This window comes from Phocoena sinus, chromosome 6 (genome assembly GCF_008692025.1).
Source record: "Phocoena sinus isolate mPhoSin1 chromosome 6, mPhoSin1.pri, whole genome shotgun sequence".
In the NCBI taxonomy this organism is placed as follows: Eukaryota; Metazoa; Chordata; class Mammalia; order Artiodactyla; family Phocoenidae; genus Phocoena; species Phocoena sinus.
In genome coordinates, this window is record NC_045768.1 from 10,982,623 (window position 1) to 11,003,858 (window position 21,236).

The window sequence follows — 21,236 nt, forward strand, 5'->3', positions numbered from 1 at the left end:
GTCAAGAGGTGGATCCAGACATGGCAGCAAACAGACACGGTCATTTCTGACACGATAAGTGCTACGAGGGAAATGCAGCTGAGGAGTGGGCCGGCAGGCACAAATAAGGCTTCACAGGGTCGCTGGGACAATGAAATCAGATGGTGCAGCAAATTGCTTAGCAAATAATCAGCACTCAGCAGATAAGTGGTGTCCTCCCTTCATCCCACTGCACAGGTGGGGCAACTGAAGCCAGAAAGAGAAGGGCTGCAGCAATCTGTCTAAGGACTGGGGTGCTTTGGGGGCCTTACTGCCCCACGTTTCCTGGGCAGCCAAGAGAGGCCCCACCGGTCCCACCTGACCCTGCTGGACTCCCTGCTCTTTCTTGGTGGGAAAGCCTCTGATATCATACCCCAGGCCAGACCACTGAAAAAGTCTATCCTTCTAAATCATCACGCCCCCGGCCAGCCCACAAAAACCACCCGTTCTCCACCAGCAAGATGGTTCCAGCAGGTGAATGTCCTCCCTGAATTTCAATCTGGGGTCCTTCGCCTATTTGCTAGGAAATCTTGGCCAACTTTCATCACCTCTCTGAGCCTCACTTTTCATGATCTGAAAACGGGGAGCCCTCCCTAAAAAGCTTGCTTGACACGTTCAATAAAATCATGGAAGCAAAGTGCCCAGGGTGTGCCTGGCACACAGGAGGCCCACCTGCCCTGCCTCCACCTGCACCAAGGGAAGGGGGAGTGTGGACCTGGTCTGGGCAGCCGGGTCCAGCCCTAGGGGAGCTTGGCATCAGGAGGGAAACGCTAAGTAGAGGGGCTGGCGCTCTAACCGGAGTGGAGGGTCAGACACGTGTGAAGAGCGGCCCCGCGCCTTCTTTGCTGGGTGTCTTGGCCACGACCCTCACCTCTCTGAGTCTCAGTCTCCCCGGCAGAAAAATGGGTTCTGGTGATGATGCAATGAGACCTCACCCAGGTATGTGAAGTCACCCAGATAGTATGTGGCACATCAGTCCACTCGCCCTCATTCATCCATTCTAAAATGTCTGGGCTGCATCCCAAGTGGGTGCTGGACGCTGTGGGGGGCCAGGGTGGGAGGGGTGCGGCCCAGCCCCTTGTTGGTGGGCAGACCCGTCTCCTCTAGAACCACCCTGGCTCTGAGAGGGGGCACAAAGGGGGTCCTGGGTTAAGCTAGGCTCACCCTCTGTGGGAAACGATGACCGGACAGATCCTGGGAACAGCCGGCTCACCCCCTGGGTGCCACTGACCCCATAACACGGCCTCACACCAAACCTGACACTGTGAGCCCCTCGCTGCGTGCCACACATCAGCTGTAAGACAGGCCAATGACCGGGTAGGCCAGGGGAACCTCTGACCCCAGCCCGCTCCCTGCAACACTCCGCAACAACGTGCCACAAACATTAAAGCTCAGAGCTGCTCGTCTGAACAGCTTCCCCTCTGACTCCTCCAGACCAACCAACCAATCAATCAATCAATCAGTCGATAAGGCGAGAATCGGAATTCAATCATGGTGACAATACAATGGGCTCCCCAGGAAGCGAGTTAGAAAACCGGGCTCTTGCAGATTAATGAGACTGCCTGGAAATCCGGGAAAATAAATGTATTCCCGGGGCGGACGCACTCCCATTAACTCCGGCTTCTCATCCCAAGAAAACAACACGCAGAAATTCAGATTTAGGGAAAATAACACATCTCTGGCACTTTTTTTCCCTTCGCAAAGCGGCTGCTGTGAGCTTTACATATTTTATCATTTATTCACACACTGTCCCCAGCAAGTTGGTAGGCGCCGGCCTTGTTTTTCACAAGAAAGCTGTGAGAGAGGCTGGGGATGTGGAGGTGAGGGGCCTCCCGCCCCAACACCCAGCTGACAACGGGCTGGGGCAGTGGGTGGGAGAGAGCCAAAGGTTCTTTTTTTTTTTTTTTTTTTGCTGTACGCGGGCCTCTCACTGTTGTGGCCTCTCCCGTTGCGGAGCACAGGCTCCGGACGCGCAGGCTCAGCAGCCATGGCTCACGGGTCCAGCCACTCTGTGGCATGTGGGATCTTCCTGGACCGGGGCACAAACCCGTGTCCCCTGCATCGGCAGGCGGACTCTCAACCACTGCGCCACCAGGGAAGCCCCAAAGGTTCTTTTTGGGTGGAATTTCAGCCTCAGGCAACTGAGAGGCTCTGGGGGAGCCCACAACGACAACCACACCAGCCTCCTGGGCTGAACACCCTCCATAACACCAAACTGTTTGCCACACACGCCACCAAAAACGCCATCCTGGCCACACCTCCCTCCCTTATCAACCTTCAAGGCTTCCAGGTAGTCGTGACTCTAGAGCACAGCATCCAAGGCCTCCTTCCTCCTGACCCCAATCCCAGCTGACACCGGTCATCCACCACATCAGCTCCACAGAGCCTCTTCCTATTTCCTGCAGCCCACTGCTTCACACCTCTGGTCCCTGCACATCTTGTGCCCTCCACCTAGCTCCCCCCTCCCCCCACCTGGCTAACCCTACTGATCCTCAGGTGCTTCCAGGGGAGACAGATCTGGGTTCAAATCCTTGCTGTGTGATCTTGGATAAGCCACTTCATGTCTTTGGGCCTTGAGTTTACTTATAAAATGAAGCCATGCAAAGGTGAAAACTAGATGATAGCACATGCAAACCCCTGATGGATGCTCTGTTAGAAAGGAGATAATAGCAGTAGGAGGAGGAGTTGTTTAAAAAAAGATAGCTGATAATTCTATATAAATAATTCCATACTGTTAAGAGAAAAGAGCTGGCATTTGTGGAGGAGGCACCGGGCATGGGGCATGGAGCCTCCACCCCAGCCAGGCCTTTCCCCTCTCAACACACCCCAGCCACACGCAAGCCCCCTGCTCACAATGAGCCACTGGGGAGTCAACAGCCCCTTCAGTCTCTTGCAGGAATTCCTTGTTGCTTCCTGATTCTTCCTGTTCCCCCCTCACTCTTAGTCTGACCCTATGCGCCTTGGCCTCACTCCATCCCCACCCCCACCCCAAGTCCAGGCATCAAGTCAAAGGGCAAAGAGCCCATCACCCCTTCTTTACTGATGAGGACACTGAGACGGGCCCATAAGGAGTCACTCCCGAGGCCCTGAAGCAGTTTAAGCCACAGCGGAATATTCTTTCAACTTGCAGCCTCGACTTCGCCCCCTGACACAGGTGTCTCCAGGTAGGAGCCCAGACTGCTGACACTGGGCCCCTCCTCATCTCTGCTCCAGGCTGCCCATCTCTCCCCCACTCACCAGGCCAGCCCCCATCCCCTCTCATCCACCCTAACACCTGCAGCGCCCTCCCACATCGCCACCACCAGCCTCCACACAGGCCACGCATGTGCTTCAGGGAGCCACTCCCCAACTCAAGACCCTTCCAAACGCCCATCGCCCATAGGATCAAACTCTGGATCATCACAGGATCACAGAATCATCACCCATAGGCTCAAACCCTGGATCATCACGGGATCACTGGATCATCGCCCATAGAATCAAACCCTGGATCACCACGGGATCACTGGATCATCGCCCATAGAATCAAACCCTGGATCACCACGGGATCACTGGATCATCACCCATAGGTGTAGCAGGCTCACAAGGTGTGTGAGTCACGATATTCCTCCCCTTGGAACAGGTTCTATCCCTCCAGCCAACCCATTTGCCCCCAACAGAGGCCTGGGCTTTGGACACAGTGTCTAAGTCTCTGAGTTTCGGCTGTCTCCATGATAACGACGCCTGAGGAGCAAACTGAGGGTGCATCACTCCTTCCCCCTCATCATTGTCACCAAGGCCTTCATGGGGCCAGGCCCTGGGCTGGGCCTTGGGATCACAGAGGAAAGTCGGCTTGTCCCAGCCCTGGAGAGGCTCCAAGTCCAGGGGACTGACCCATCAGTGGGCCCAAGGGATAGGGGCACGCCAAGAGGGTAAGCACAGGGGGCTGTGGGGCTCAAAGCAGAGTCCTAAGTAGTGTCCTGAGGTCAGAGGAGACTGGTGGTGGTGAGGAGGTGGTGAGGTTTGAGAAGCAAGAAGAAAGGCATTACAGCCCAAGAGAGCCTCGAGTTCAGCACAGCAGAGGGATGGGGCCCGTCTGGTGGAGAAGGGGTGCAGCTGGACTGGACATTTCTGAATGCCAATCTGCCCACCTATGGGCTCTGGGTTCCCTGATTGCTACCTCCTTGGCCACCCCTCACCACAGTCCCATGAGGAGCTTCATTTCAAAGACGAAGAAACTGAGGCTTGGAAAGGTTATTTATTCAAAGGCAGCCAGCAAATTAGTGACATGGAGGGGAGGGTCTTGATTTAAATATGTGGGCACCTAAATCTCACCCCTAGAAGTTAAAATATGTATTTTTAAAAACATTCACTATGAGAGAATCCCAATTAACAGTTCTTTCAGAGATGGCAGAGCCTTCATCTATCCTTCCTTCCGGTATTTGTGGAATTCCCAGCGTGTGTCAGGCACACAGTCTCGCCCTCCCCAAGTTTACAATGTGATGAAGCACACAACTAACTCATAATGAGAACAATGACCCCTGGGGTCAGAGCTCAGGTTAAGAATTGTATTAACTTGAGTCTGGTCCCTCTCAGACCTCCTCTCTTCATTCTTGTGCACACAGCAGACATTGCTAATCAATCCCAAAGCTTCTCAACATGCCCTCTCAGGCAGCCATTACCAATCTATCAGAACTGGCACTGGAGGTGACAATTATTGCCATCCCTGTTGCCAAGGGGCACACAGGACGTTAGGCAGAGTGAGTAAAGAAAGTCCCTCCCCACTTCCCTCCTCCATTCTCAGGGGCCCAGATGCCTGAACTCACCATCAGATAGTGTTCAGCACTGCCCTCAGCCAGCATCATTGTATAACAGCAAAGACCCCTAGATGCTGGCTCAGTCGTGTGGAATCAGGGGCTGAAGCAGGGCAGGCTGGTGATGGGCATCTGGACTTGGGAGTCCTCGCTCTGCTACTCCCTATCACCTCTTGGAGGGGCACTGCTGTTCTCCAGAGGGCGGCCCAGGAAAACGAACCACCCCCAGAGCTACCACGTATGAAATATATGATCTGAAGCAAGTTTCTGGATTCTCTGAGCTTCTGTTTCATCTGAAAACAGAGCCAATGACACCCACTCCCCATGACATACCCAAAGCGGCTGGCACAGGGTCAGGCATATGTGACGACCCCATAAATACTGGGTCCCCCTCCTTCCCTTCCTCCGAACTCAAGGTGTGAGCTCAGGGTGACAAGCCCTTTCCTTATGCGTTGGGGGTAGGAGCCATCCAGGTCCTGTCCACTCTCCTCCGAGAGGTGTCCCAGTGTGGCCTGCTGCCCCCTTCCTCCTTGGCCTAGTTTCTTAGGACCCAAGGACCCATCTATTTGTAAGAATTTGGTCTCTCTCTCTTTTTCTCTCCTTTCCCCTCTAAGCAGAACTGCTTGGCGGCTGCTCCTGCCTCTGTTCCCAAGGCAGCTCCTAAGGGCCCATGTTGTCCCGCAGAAGTGATGGCGGTAATTCTGTTAATGGGAAGCAAGACGAATGGTACCTGGTGCCCAAAGTGTACGAAGCCAGCCGGAGTTGGAGGAAAGTGTTGCCGGAACACACCCTCCTTTGGGGCCTTATTAGGTCTTGAAAGAGCTGCCGTACTCTCTAAAACCTGCTTTTGCCACAGCAGAAGCTTCATTTTACAAACATACAACACCACAAAAACCCGTAAATGGGAAGCAAACCCCGAAGATTACGCTCCCCTGCTGCAGCGAGGCGGCGAGCTGCCACTCAGAGCTGAAGTCTTTAGCCTCGACGACTCCGGGTTTAAATAAATGAGCCTGAACGCCAGCTCACCATTTTGTGAACACAGAACATGGATGTTTCTTTGCCATTTAAGGACTGTTTGCCAATGGTGGGATGGGACAGCTTTGGGAACACTGTCTTTTAAAAGGCTTGTTTGTCCCAGATGCCATAAAACCCTATGGCCCTTTCATCAGTCCCAGGAGGAATCCCTGACACAGCTCTCTTCCCCCAAGTCACACCCCCAGGCCCTCATAACACACCATCGTCTCTCCCGGCTTCTCCTGCCCTGAGAATCAGTGGCATCTCAAGAGCAACTTCACTGCAGAAGGGGCGTCCGTTTCCACAATGACCCAAAGGGCTCACCCCTCCCCCCAGTTGGGGGTCAAGCTGCTGAACTGTTTTGGGGGCTTCAGTGTGTCCAAATGCAAAATGCGGGTGGAGGCTGAAGCTGGGATGGACATAGCCAAGGCAAATGACAGGCAGAGCAAGTGGACATGAAGTCAGGCTGCCCGGGGCTGTGTGACCTTGGCAAGCCGTGGAATTCCTCTGGGCCCTGGCCTCCTCATCCGTAACACAGGGCTAACCCCACGCACCTCCCAGCCCTGGAGCAAGGAGTAAATGCAATCCCAGCTCACTGGGCAATGGTCACTTCCCAGGCCACTTTGAGCACTGATGGTCTTTCTGTTCTCAGCACACCCTCCCATAGTACCCAGCATCACCCAGACACATAGTAGGCCATTCACACTAGAGCAGACTGGTTTAGGACATATGCTTTGAGAGCCAAAGGCCTGGGTTCAAATCCTGGCTCAGCCACAGACCCACCGTGTGCCCTTGGGCAAAGGACTCAGCCTCCCTTCCTTCGTCTGTAAAATGGGACTAATAGAACCTGCATCACACAGGGTCACTGAGGGGAGTCAGTGCCATAATACATGGCCAGGGCCTGCCTGGGGTGGCCCCGGGGGGCCAGCAGCCCTGAGAGGGAGTGGTTGAGAGTCCTGGGGGAGCCTGAGAAAAACTCCTACCTCCTAACTGGGAAAACCACTTTCTCAAAGACACTGGAGGCAAAGCAACCCAACGAGGCCATCTCGGGCCCTCTGGGAGAGCCGGGACCTTGAACAACAGGCAGCATGTTAAATCCCCAACAACAACCTTCCCAGGGCGTTAAGAGACTTCGGAGAGCCTCAGCCCATGAAGCAGACTGGGGACACCAAGCCCCCCACATCACAGCCCCTGGTCATCTGTCTCTGACACCTGGACCAGGGACGCTGAACCGACTTTCCCCATTTCTTGTTTCCGGTTGGTCTCCCCGCAGGAGCGCCAGCTCCATTTTGTCTCTTTTGCTCATGACGCGTCTTAGGACAGTGCCTGGATGTGTGGGATCAGTGAACGACCAAGCAAAGCAAGGAAGGGATGAACTCCCTGGGGAGGGCGGTCCTGGGCTGAGTGATTTCCAGCGTGTCCCAGCGTGGAGAGGTGTTCCTGAGCGTCACAGGTGCCACCACGCTGCAGTCCTCGCCCCACAATGTCATGAATTATCAATACGACAACAGCCGTCAACTGCTGAATGCCTGTTACGTACACGCTCACCTCACTGGATCATGAAAACTCCCCCAGAGACAGGAACTGAAATTACCCCTTGCTTTGCAGTGAGAAAACTGAGGCCCCAGTGCGAAGTGACAAGCCAAGGAGACACGGTGAGCAAGAGGCAGAAGTGTGACTTGCATCCAGGTGTGTCTGACCCACCATCACCCTCCTTCCTCTCTGATCCGAAGAGTAGCCCCAGGGCTGGCTGGATCTTGGAGGAGGAAAGCTGGAGTTGGAGCCTCGGGACCGCTCCCTGCCAAGAAGGGTGACTGCCCAGAGGCAGGAGCCGGCAGACAGCAGAGGCTGCGGTCCAGCTCCCTTCCCGTTCCACGCACACGCGGCGGTGGGGGCAGTGGCTCAGCCGGGCAGTGACCCCAGCCATCCAGCCACACCTGGGAGTCTTCGAAGAGCAGTGGCTTTGGGGATCGCCCGGGCCTGGGTTCAAACCTCAGTTTTCCAACCACGTGGCTTATGGCTTTGGACCGATGGCTTCTTTCTCTGAATTTCAGGTATCCTCATCTGGAAAATGGGGTCAGCCTAAAATTGTTGCAAGGGTTAACTAAGGGAACACAGATAAAGCACTTGGTCAGATCGCTGGTACACAGTAGGTACTAAATAATAAGCATTAGTGAACTTTCCCAAGGCTCCCTCATTCATCGTTTTGGGAATGGCCAGACATGTACATCCTGCGGCTGCCTGGCTCCCCAGTTCCAGGGCTGGGAACAGCGTGGGTGGCTGGTGGAATCCGAGTGCCCAGCCCTCTCTGATCTCCAGGGCGCCACCTGCTTGGCGTTGTTCCCGAGGAAACAGGCCAGCAACCTTATCATTCGATTTCTGACCCTTGTCACTCAGGAAGTCAGAGGCGATGGGTCTGTCAACACAATAACATCTGGCAACAACGTAAGGGATTAAAGCAGGGAGGGCATTTCCAAGGAGGCCCATGATCACGGTGTGTCCTTTGCACGAGACGCCCAGGGTGAGGAGGGAGGCCAGCGGGCCACCTGATAGCAGTCACGTTCCGGGCCAGCGGTCTGTAGACGGTACCTCACAGCAGAACTTTCCCTTCCAATAAGACTGGCCTCGACCACATGTCGAGACCCGATACCGGGACCTTGCTCTTTTTGAAGGGCTGTAGTTCTCCCAGCAGGGGCAGCTTCACGGGCAAGTGATCAGAATCGGCACATGTGGCCCCGTCCTCAGGAGGGAGCCCCTCGCTTGGAGTTTCATGCTCTGTGTGCACTCTCTTGAGAGTCTTCACCTTATCTTTGAACTTGTGTTTTCTAAGCGAAGTTGGTGGAACAACGGTGCACGTGCTGGGGGTGTGAAGTCTCAGCTCACGAGTGGTCCTGCCTTGCCCAGGGCGGGTCTCAGCTGCCCACCTCCCTGCCCCCAGCAACCTCTGCTGTTCTCCACCCTTGGCAAGGGGCTGACTGCAGACATGGCGAGGGCTGGGGTCAGGTGTGCCTGCCCACCGAGCCACAGGGTGGAGCCGTGGGCACCTGCGAGGGTCTGTACTCACCCTGTGAGTGTCCCTGTGCCCAAGGGATCATGGGCACAATAACAAATTAAAAACATCACGACAGGTGGGGAGGGAGACTGTGAAAGGAAGGAAGAAGATTTCTGCCTGCTTTTTGAACAGGGGACCTACATTTTCATTTTGTACTGGGCCCCCCAAATTACGTGGCTGGCCCTGCCTTCCATTTATTTATTGATCCTTGGGGAACCCCTGCACCTCTGCAGAGCTAGAAGACACCCGCTCTCGGGTCTGAGGCCATCACTGCCTAAGAAGCTCCTCAGAACAAGGCCCCCCCCCCCCCCCGCCTGCCAGGCTTGTTCTTTGAACCCCTATCATTGGTCACTTATTGCTGTCTTGTGGGCCAGGCCTGGTTTTCCGGTGCCGGGGATGTGACGGTAAACCAGATCACAGAGCACTGACGGAAACGGGCAGGAACGCTGGTAGCATAGCCAGGCGGTCCCGCAGAGCAGCAGGGGGGGCGAGGTGGGAAGAGCTGTCACGTGCAGGCTGCCTCTCGAAAGCAGGGACGTGGGGGTCGGCTCTGGGAGACGGGCAGGAGCTCCTCCATCAGTAAGGTGGGGCCACCCTGACTCACCTCCGGGGGCTGTCGGAGACTGAAGGGGCTATCGTGCCTGAGGGGTGTCTCCAGCCGGCCGGGGCAGGCACGGCAGAGAGAGGGGACGGCACAGGCACAGGGCACTAATGCAGGGCAGTCAGCAGCGGACTCCCCAAATGACTGCAAAGCCAACAATGAAAAAAAATCGGAGGCGCAGCACCGCCATATCCTGAGCCCCGACCACATGCCCGGCACCTGGCTAAGGTGGCTTGATCTCACCGTAGATATTTATTCCTGTGGCTTCTATTCTCACTTGACATTTTACAAACATCACCTTACTTTCTGTGGTTTAAAAAGTCCAGTTGGTACCGAGCACGGGGTCAACCATGCTTTTCTGATATGACTCGTCACGGATAGAGAAGAATTCACACTGACTAAGAGCTCAGACTGCACAGTTGGGCCAACCTGGGTGTGATCTTGGACCACCCCCCAGCTGTGGGTTCTGGGGCAGATCAGACCTGCCCTGGGCCTCAGTTTCCCATTTGTAACTTGGGGTTAACAAGAGTCCCATCCTGGAGGGGTTGCTGTGATGAGTAAGTGAGGTGACGTCAGTGAAGGATGCAGCACACGGCCAGTGCTTGACGAACGTCAGCCAGCGCTTACTGCCGTGAAGCCCCAAAACATCCAATGAGAAACCCGAGCATCGCGTGGCACTTCCCGGGACCGTGCGAGCCTGCTCCCTCCTTCCTAGCATCTGCCACAGCTCTGCTCCGAGACTGCTCTCTCCCCCCATTGTCATGTCACATCAGTCCATAAATATTTAAACAACATGTCATCAGATTATTATAACATATGATCTATAGCACTGATGTGCTGCAGTTCTGCGCATTTGGGCTTCGTTTTCGGAATATCGAGACATAAAATATTTATATATTTAGCCAACCACGAGATCTCACATTCTGTCTCAAAATGCTGGGTGGTGGCAAGACGCTGAACTGAGAGGCAACGTGTGAAGGGGATGCCTTGTTCTCACGTCGGTTCCTGGGGCATCTGGATTGTTTCTGGTTCATTCCGGGGACGTCATTGTGTGGCCCGTGAACGGTGGCTGGCCGGGTTTATCGCAGCAAGCAGAGGGCCGGGACTAAAAAAACCCCATAAGACGGGGCAACAGTTCAAATCACTTGGGCTCTGTCATTTTCCTTTCTGTATCGCCATAGATCTGCGCATAGTAGGTGCTCTTAAACGTCTACTGGAAAACAAGTTAATTCACCTGCAGCCCACAGCACCACCCAATGGGCTGGCGTCCAGCAGGGATTCAGTCACATTTGCTCCCCTGTTTCATTCCATCCCCACTGCCCAGCACCAGGCCTGGCCCGGAGTGGGATCCAGTGAATGTTGCTGGATGAACGGCAATTGAAGGAATAAACGCGTGACCAGATAAATCACTTAATTAGCTAATAAATGAATGCGGGATAATGACTCTGGTCATGTCTGCTGGTCGGAATTATACTGTGTAAGACCCTCCTCCAGAGAAACAAAGGCTCTCCAGTAACCCGTAGTGGGTAGGCAAAGGGGTTTTCCTGGGTAATTAAATATCTCGATTGCTAACATTAGCACATCACAGTGACCATATGTCCTGGAATTTTCAGTACTATGCAGTTTCAAAGATGCCACCCCCTAAGCCATTCGAGCATCCAGGAACTTCTCACACACCAGCGACGAAACAGCTTCTTCCAAAACTGCCTCTCCTGTCCCCAAATGTCACTAAAATGCTTTTACAGACCACTGCTGTTTTGGGTGTTTGGAAACAGTGGTCATCGTGTGTCCAACCTAGAGATGATCGACATCTGACATCCTGGGAGGTCACAAAAGTATTCGCAAATTAAAGTTATTAGCTTGGAGTAAAAGTATTTTCTTTGTGTGTTCCCCAAATGCCATGCTGTCACCATCAAGAGCTGGCATGCCCCACCTTTGTCCCCAGCCTCTGCATAAAAAATCCAGTCTTCATTTCCTCTTGGGTTGGCTGAGGCTGGCATTTAAAACAAACACAAAAGGCCACTAAAATTCCTGAGGGAGACGAACAAAGGAAATGCACACGCACTGAGTCAGGCACGCCAAGTCCATGCTTGAGATCCCGGTGTAACTAAATCCGGCTGGACTTGGCTGGACCCGCCAAATGCATGGGGTGGGCTCCCTGTCTGTCTGCCATGTGCTGCCCAGTGGTCCTGCCACCTGGGCACCCACACTGGTGGTCCACCAAGGCCACACCAGCTAGGGAATCGTTTCCTCTTTCAACCCAGGATTCCCTGTTTTCTGGGCTGGGGCAGAATCTGGGCTCTTGTTCATTTGCTGCCTAGCAAATGTCTGTCCCCAGAGGTGGCGTGGGAGACTTAACCCCTTCCCCTTCCCTGAGCAACCCCCCCAAAGATATGCCCTCTAAAAAATAAGCGTGGTTTACAGACAATGCAGCTTTAAGACATGGCACCCACCAAATCCTACCCAAAGCCCCTCCTCTACAGACTTCAGGAGGTACCTCTGCAGAAAAGGGGCAAAGGAGGGAGACCCCTGTAACTCTGGGAGGTAACCTCCGTGTTTAGGTTCCTCCTACTTGGAATAATTCAAGGACAAGTCTTTCTCTCAGAAAACTTCTCTACACAGGGGAGGGTCCGTCGGGCACAACTCAGCCTTTTGCTGGCCACTGGGAGGAATGAAGAGGGGGTGCTTGCAGCCAGTCGAGTTTGCCACCAGCTTCAGTAAGTCCATAGAAACATTCTTCAAGGATCCTGTCACTTACCCACTTAAAACTTTCCATTCATTCAACAACTATTAATTGAGCACCTGTGTGCCAGGCACGGTACTGGACACTGAGGTATAGCTGTGGTCCACAGACCAACTCTTACCCTCATGGAGCTCACATTCCAGTCTGGGAGGCAGATAACAAACACACGACGTCAGGGATGGATAAGGGCCCTGAAGAAAAATAAAGCTGGGCCAGGGAATGGGGAGTGAAGGACGTGGGATTAATTTTGACAGAGTGGGGATGGTGGGGTCTCTTTGGAGAAGTGACTTTTGCAGTGTCCCTATGAAGGCTAGGAACAAGTCATGGGAAGATTAGGAGGAAAAGGATTTCAGGGAACAGCAAGTACAAAGGCCCTGAGGTGGGAGTACGCTTGGCATGTTTGAGGAAAGGTAAGGAGGCTGGGGTGGAGTGAGTGAGGGGGAGACTGCTGAAAAGTAAGGCTGCAGAAGTAGCAGAGGCCCCACTGCTCTTGCAATAAAGACCAAAGCTCACAGATCCTGGGGGGCCTTGGCAGCCTCCTCTCCCACTATTTGCCCCCTTGGTTCATACTTTTTCTCCCAGCTGCCTAGGAGGCCCTCGGCCTGGCCTGGCCACCAACGACAGCCCACACAACGGGCACTTCCGGAGGGCAGCCTTCAGACCGGACCCCAGGACACAGGTTTCTCACAACCCTAAGGCTTATGGTGAATAGCTCCATATAGCCTGGATTCTTTATGTCTGTTTCTCTGTCCATTAAATGGGCATAATGGTACCTGTGTCACAGAACTGCAGGAGCATGGAGTGAGTTAATCCATGTAAAGGGTTAGAACAGAATGTAACATGTGGTGAGTGCCTGGTACAAAGGCTCTATTGAAGGGTCCAAAGGCTGAGAAAGTGGTAGGAAGTTCCTGGCTTCGCGCTGCTTGGGGTCTGCCTGCAGCACAGGACCGCAGTCTGGCTCCCAGCTTCCCATCCCACGGCCCCACCTACCCACTCACGCTGTGGGCTACCTGCCCTTCACTCCAGCCTTCTCGGGCCTCCAGGCCTCCAGCACCTTGCCTGGCAAATCTCATGTCTCCCTCAAGGCTGAGGAGTCCCTCCCTCCTGGAAGCCCTCCCACTTCCCCAGAGAGTGAATCCCAAAAGGTGCCTGCTGCAAACTGTTCACAAGCACCTACAACGGGGTCATGACACAACTTCTGCAGCCTCAGGTGGTGGGTGGGACCATTAGAGGGTCTCTGTGACAGCTCCCAGCATAATGCCTGACTCAGAATGTCAGGACGTATTTCTTGAGTGAATGAGCGGACAGATGACCACATAGCAGCCAGCAAGGGCATATCTGGTTAACAAAATGGAGTCCACTTAACCCAAACAACAGTAAATGGTCTGTGTTTCCGCACTGAACTGTTCACCCACGTTCTGGGCCCAGGTGCCACGAACCCAAGCCTTGGCCTGAAAGTTGGGAGAACGATCTGATTTCAGACACAGAACAGCCACAGCCTGCGTGGGAGACCTTAGGCTGGTCACAGTCTTTCTGTGGGCCTCATTCTTCCTATCTGTAAAATGGGAGGCTTTTAAGCTTTTATTTTTAAGCATCAGAAACTTTTCTTTTTTTTTTAATTTCTTTTTTATTTTTGGCTGTGTTGGGTCTTCCTTGCTGTGCGCGGGCTTTCTCTAGTTGCGGTGAGCGGGGGCTACTCTTTGTTGCGGTGCACAGGCTTCTCATTGCAGTGGCTTCTCTCTTTGAGGAGCACGGGCTCTACATGCGCTGGCTTCAGTAGTTGTGGCTCGTGGGCTCTAGAGCGCGGGCTCAGTAGTTGTGGAGCACGGGCTTAGTTGCTCCGTGGTATGTGGGATCTTCCTGGACCAGGGCTCGAACGTGTGTCTGCTGCATTGGCAGGCGGGTTCCTAACCAGTGCACCACCAGGGAAGCCCAGAAACTTTTCTTATAAAAATTTTTTTTCCAAATAAAATTAACCATTTTAAAGTAAAAATTAAGGGGCATTTAGTACATTCCCAATGTTGTGGAACCACAACCTCTACCTGGTTCCAAAACGTTTCCATCATCCCAGAAGGAAACCCTGTACCCGTTAAGCAGTGTCTCCCCATTCTCCCCTACCCCACACCCCCGATAACCACCAATCTCCTTTCTGTCTCTAAGGATTTATAGATTCTGAACATTTCATATAAGAACCTTTCTTAAAATGACACCTGAGCAAAACCTCCTTATATAAAACAGGAAGGAGGAGAAGGGCCGAGGCTGAAGACGGTAGGTTTATCTCTTCCCCTCCCCCTTCGGGGAGCTGACATCCCCCATCCTTAGTGGCCTTTCAGGGAAGGCTCTGATCCCAGACCCTTTCTTTTCAGAGTTCTAATCCTAAACTTGGGTTTCTAAGGCAAATCACCCCAAACGGTGCCCGAGAATCAAGGGCCTTGAGCCTGGCATTCCTGGCCCACTTGCCAGATGAGGAAGTAGAGGCTGGGCCCACATGAAGCCCTAGCCTGAGCTGACTGCTGGGGAGGTGCTGGATTCAAAGATCTCCAGAGCCCGCTGATGCTCTCCCCTCACCACACACACCAAGGTGGGGTCTCAGATGTGAAGAGCTGGCCAAAAGCCCACAGAAGCTACCTCACGAGGGCAGCCATTCCCGGGGGACAAAGGTCACTCCTCTCCCTCGGGGAAGACAAGCCAGCCTGAGGGAGCCCCAGTAGCTTAGGGGGCGCCAAACACGCACAGTCTCCCTCAGCCCTCGCTGTGCAGACTCTCTGTGACGACCCTGTTGGTGGAGAGGGTCACCTGCTCACTTCCAACCAAGAACTGCCTACCCCCGGCCCAGGTCTGCGACAGCCGCTCCGTCAGCACAGACCTCTGATGGGGCCAGTGCTGTGTAAATAATTAACAAAACATCTGCCTTGCTTAATAACACACCGTGGCTGACACAGCTCTCGGGGCCTCCCAAGACCCTTCAACTCCAAGACGACGCACCAAAAACTTATAAGGCTCACTTTCCTTTCCGTGGGGCTGGCGGGGGGGCAGGGTAGACAGGAAAGCAAAATACTGATTTCTAAACATTTCCCTGAGATGCCCAGGGCTACCCTGACATTTAAATCTTGCCTCTTGGGACTTCCCTGGTGGCGCAGTGGTTAAGAATTGGCCTGCCAATGAAAGGGACACGGGTTCGAGCCCTGGTCTGGAAAGATCCCACATGCCGCGGAGCCACTAAGCCCGTGCACCGCGACTACTGAGCCCGTGTGCCACAACTACTGAAGCCCGCGCGCCTAGAGCCCGTGCTCCACAACGAAGAGTAGCTCCCGCTTGCTGCAGCTAGAGAATGCCCGCGAGCAGCAATGAAGACCCAATGCAGCCATAAACAAATAAATAAATTGATTAAAAAAAAAAAATCCTGCCTCTTTCCAAATTGTCATTGTCTCCTCCACTCTATTTTGAGGGTCATGGTCATCAAAAAGTGCTTCAGTGGCACCTACCTGGAGGGGCCCCCGACACCCCCCTTTTAACCTTGTTTCGGGCCTCAAGATACAGGGGCACTGAAAATGCTGCTGACAAAGAGATGACCTTCCCAGCCCTGTGACCCTGGGCGTGTCCTCAGTAATTAAATAGTTCCTAGTCTCTCACCAAGCACCCAGGTGCTGAGCATTTTGTATGCATTATTTTATTTAGTTCTTCCCTCGCACTTTATGAGGTCATAATACTGCTCCTGTCTTCTGGATGAGGAAACAGCCTCCCAGAGGTGAAGGACTTTTTCACAAGCGGCAGGTCTGGGCCTCGCACCTCACTCATTTGGATTGTGGGTGAGTGCCTTCCCCCTCTGGGCCTCAGTTTCCGTCCTGTAAAATGGGCGTGCAGCTCTTCTCTGGATGGCGAGCCTGCCGAATTCCTCACCTGCAGCTTGGACTGATCAGAGCTGAGGGTGGTTTGTATGGTAACTCCGTCCCTTTGCAGGTCTCTTCCCGACAATCCCCAATTTCAAAGACTTTGGGGACAATAAGGAACAAGAGAGGGCAGGCCTTGGGGAAAGGGGTCGAGTACAAATTCCACCTCCACTGCCCACTTGCTGTGAGAACAGGTCTGAGGGACTAAACCCTGTGGCCTCAACTACAACTCAGGGACCTCGGAACATTCTCCTTAAACAGCTCTCGGCTCTCCATTCACTAGGATCAAGCACTGCTCCCTCCCCCAGCCTAATTTTGAAGTGTGAGGGTTAAACAACTCCGGGAGACGCAGGCCCTGCAGGCTCTCAGTGGCAGCCTCCCTCCCCCTTCCCTTGTCGGAATTCCTTCACACTCTATGGAATTCTTACATAAAGCCCCTTTTTCTTTTCTGTGAGGTCACCATCATGCAGATGTCTAAGAGAAAGAAAGACTGGCTCCACATGGATCAAGGCCGTTGGAACTGAATTCGTTTCAGATCCCAGCTGGCCACCTTTCAATTCTGTAGGCCCCTCATTCAGCCCCCCTCACCCCCCAAAACAGAGCCAGCTACAGTGTTGAGTCGGGTTTGGGGTGCAGTGATCCTGCTGGTAGATGCCGAGAAGGCCTGGCTAGAAGACCCGGCCTTTGCCACCAGACCACCCGAGAAGTTGTCTGTGGAAAAATCCAGAATTGGAGACAACGGCAGAGGTTATGTATGAGGGTTTGTTTCCACACAAGTAAGTCTTGTTAGAGGGGCAGATGTCAAAACGCTAGATCACTCTCCAAGTTCAAGTTCCCGAATTAAACGTCACAGGAAATTACACCACCAACTGATTTGCCCAATGTCAGCTCCTGTCTGAGGAGGCCGTTGGTCTATTTCAGTTTGGGCCAAAGGAAGGGGCAGTGTGTATGCCACCCATCTCAGATAGGGATGGATGAAGCCACTGGCCTGCTTTTTTTCTCTTTAAGTTAACATTTTCCCAAAAGGCTATCTTGTCACTACCCAAGAATCAGAAGTGAGAAAACAGGCAACTACCAAAAGCCACTGAGGGTCTTTGGCCAAGCGTGGCCATCCTTCACCTTTCAAAGCAAATTCACAGACACCCAGGGGTGCTCAGACCACCCAGACAACCCCTCACTCCACAAGCACCCTTTCCCCAGAGCTCCAAGTTCTGACCACCATCTGAGGCAATGGCCAAGGAAAGGCCCATGGGCAAAACAGTTTCCTAAGAATGATGTCAGCAAAAAAAAAAAAAAAAAAAAAAAAGAGAGAGAGAGAGAGAGATAAAAATGTAGAAACAAGGACTATTTTTACCTCCCCAAATCACAGGCCAGACGGGAGAGAAATCCATCAATGCCAGAAATGCGGCTGGGCCTTCGCACAAGATCTATTATTTCACACCTTAAATTAACGCATCTCAAAGCAATTTGCAAATGTTCATCAATTTGCAGAACATACTTGCAAGGGAGAGAAATACCTTTATCTTTTCAACACCAAAGGACGCTCGCAGGAGCACCCCACACCCAAAACCACACAGGTCTTCGCACACAACATTCCTTTCCGGTACAGTGTAGTATAAACCGTGATGTAAATGGAAATGAACGGGGAAGAGAGACAGGCACGGGACTGAAATGGTAAGGAAGTGACAAGAAGCCTATGTAGAAATGATGCTGTTGTCAGATATTCAGAACTGAGGGTCCGGGCCCGGGGAGGTAACTCGCCGTCATCAGGGGTCAGGACGCCGGGCTCTTCCTGAGGGCAGTGTCCTAGGTTGCTTCCACCCCACACAAGCCTGGAGGTGCCAACCCGTATTCAATCTCGGATGACTCACCAGGGCCCTCCACTCTCCACCCTCTACCTCCCTGGCTTGGTCTGACCCAAGAAGGTGAAGGGAATATTCTTCTCTTTTTGACAACTGTTTTTGACACTCCCCTTCTGAAACCAATTTTTGGCACTTTGAGAGGAAAGAAAAAATGTGAACTGTGGCCCTTTCTATCTGACAGCTCTGGCTCCTCTGTACCAGAGGGGCAAGTGTGGACGAGGAAGGATGGTAGTGCCTTCGGGAAGACCTCTCCCAGAAGTCTGGAGCCCAGCAGAGAACACAGCGTGTCTTAATCCACAGCAGGACAAAGGCAGACAGACCTGGTTTAAAGTTAAGAACTTCAACTCTGGAATCAGAGATGTGGGTTTGGATCCTGACTTTGCCATGTGCCAGTTTATGACCCTGCCCAAGTTACTTAACTTCATCTTCCTCTCTGTTAAGATCAGGATAACAACCCTGAACATTCGCACTGTGCCAGACACATGGTACACAGCCGCTGTGACCTTCCAGGTTCGGTGGAGAGACTATGGGCTCTGCTCAGTCAAGCCTGGGTTCAAATCCAAGATCAACTGTATATTATCATGTGATCTTCAGCACGTGATTTAATCTCTCTGTGCCCTGGTGCCCTCACCTGTAAAACGGGCCTCGTGATCGTTCCCATCTCATGATGTTGGTGAGTGGACTGAGTGAAATAAGGCAATTAAAGCTTTTAGTACCGTGCCCGGCACGTGGAGTACCCTCCATAAATGGTGGCCATTAGCCATGGTGCATAACTTTCATAAAATTGTGCACATTTCATCGCTGAGCCTCATTTTTCTCATCTGTAAAATGGAGATAATAACCCCTACCTCACAGTGAACATTAACTAAGGGTATGTACGTTTAAAGCACTCAGCACCCAGTCTGTGCACCTTCAGAAGGCAAATCCTGGTGCAATGGAAAGAGGATGGGCTTGAAGTCAGGCAGGTGATAGGATTCTGCTGCCACCTCCTCTCTGTGGTCCCAGGACACTGCTCGAACTCTCTGAGCCTTAATTTCCTTGTGCGTATAAAACCAGAAGCCACGCTCCACAGCCTGACTTTTGGGAGGATTGTGGCGCCCAGAACAGTGCCCGGCACACAGTGGGTGCTCCATAAATGTGAATTCCCCTCCCCTGCTCCTTCCTCGCTTGAAGCCTCCAGAAGTGCCATCTGGCAAAGCCAGGAGCTCTGTTTCTTGAACCCTGAACGGCCCTCTACCCAGACCAACCTGGGCTGCTGCTTAAGTCGGAGACTTTATTTTGCGGAGGTAGAAACTACTTTTTAGTCATTTCCGAAGCAGACGGGACAGCAGAGGCTGACAAACCGCAGGGACCATTTTAAATCCTGGGCCTTTCTTCTGGGAAGTTAGGCAAGAACCTTCCCAAATGTTTGCCCGTGGGGCTCTCTGCCAGGGAGTGACTCATCCACAGCTCCCCACAGGCATATTTTATTTGGGGGTGGGGGATTGAGGGAGGGCCTGGCCTTGCTGGGGGAGGGGAGGCAGCATTTCCAGCACACCCAGAGGTGGGTTTGGGTTTTTTTGTTTTTCATTTTTTAGGACAAAAAAGAAAAAGAATGTGGGTCTTTTTTGTTTCCTTCCAGGTTTTGTTTGCTAAAAGAAGACATCCAGAGTTCACTCAGTAAGCTGCTGCGTGGAGAACAGGCGCTTTCAGCCGGCTCTGCAGCCCTTTCAATGAAATTCTTCTTCCATTAACGCCACGGTTTTTAAAATGTCCCTCCAAGGTTCGCCTGCGCACACACTGAGCTCCTAAGACGACATGTTCCCCTCAGAAAGGCAAGCCAGATTTTGACAATCCAGAGGAACTAGGGAGCTCCAGAGACTCTAAAGTTTGCCTTAAAGCAATTAAGACTTTCGACTGCAGAGATTTTCAGCATTTATAAAGCACACCAAAAACTGTCAGTTAAAACATCAAGGACAGACGTCGGAAGACAGTGTCCAAAGCCTGCTGTGATCAATTTGTTACCGTCTTGGGGGCTCACACTTGGAGCCCAGGCTCGATACAAATAAATCAGATGAATATCTATCTACTTAGTAAGGCAGGCAGAGAGACACCCCCAGATACACAGACAAGTGTCCCTGGACCCCTGGTCTCCCCAGGGTCAGCCCCACCCTGGGCCTGGAGAAAGGGTTAAAATTCACCAGGGCCAGAGAGGGGCAAGAACAAAGCCAGGGGACACAGAAGAGTTTTTGGGAAAACTGAATACAGGTCCTCCAGTGCCAGGCCAAGAGGCTCCACCAGGCCCAGCGCAGCCCCAGCCCAGTCTGGAGCCCCTTGGAGGGTCCTGCCAGTGGTCCTGCCCAGGCCCGGCTGGGCTCTGCGATCTGACCTCTGGCCTCTCATTCACCAAAGAAAACCCAGCACCCACGGGGTGCCCACACCAGGCCTGCTTCTCTCCACGGGCTCCCCTGACATCCGGGCCAGCGGCGGGCACATCACGCAGTAGGCCTGGTGGGCGCAAAGGGGGGCCCTCAGCCTCCACAGCAAACATACTCGCATGCTCCTGTACACAAATTACACACTCACATCCACATATGTACACTTTTGCCCTCAAGGGCTCATAAATACACACAAAAATCACTTGTGAACGCTCCCACGTGTGCGCGCGCACACATACACCCAGAATCCACACATTCTCGGTCACAAAAATGAGATCCCACATGAAGCGCCTGGCGCATAGTAAACACTCAATAAATGGCTAAGTGGGAGCCATGCCCGCTTGCCCCGCACTCACTCACACCAAACTCCACCACCCCACCACGCCGACGCTCCGAGGTGCACACGCACCAACTCGGCCACAGGCACGCGCGCACTCCTGCGAACACACCAGGAGGGACAGATGGACACGCCGCCCACGCACGCTCGGACGCACGGCCGGGGACACACTCAGACACGCACGCTCACGCGCGTCCCGACCTCCCGCATGCACACCTGCCCGCTGTCCCCCGCGGAGCCTCGGGCGCGTGCGCGGGCACGCGCGTCCCGCTCGGCCCGAGAGTGGGTGGCTGCCCCGCGGCCCGGCCTCCGCCCCTTCCCCGGCCCGCGCCGGCCCGATCCGGTCGGGCCCCGGCCCCAGGCCACTCACCGGCTCGCGGGCGGGCTCGGCTGCCGTAGGGAGGACCGGCGCACGGTCGGCGGGAGCGGTGGGTCCCACACGAGTTGGCGGCGCCGCAGCTGCACGCTCGTCCGCTGGGTTCCGCCGCCGCCTGCGCGGGCCCGCGCGCGCG

The 21,236-nt window shown here is 53.6% G+C and overlaps 1 protein-coding gene across 1 annotated transcript in view; it reads right to left on the reverse strand.

Moving 5' to 3' along the window:
- The window catches only part of NEK6 (NIMA related kinase 6), an 85,631-nt gene extending 64,395 nt beyond the window's left edge, over positions 1-21,236 (reverse strand). The window contains exon 1 of the mRNA XM_032634216.1: positions 21,095-21,236. The gene's annotated coding sequence lies outside the window, so the exon portion shown is untranslated. The remainder of the gene's footprint in view (positions 1-21,094) is intronic.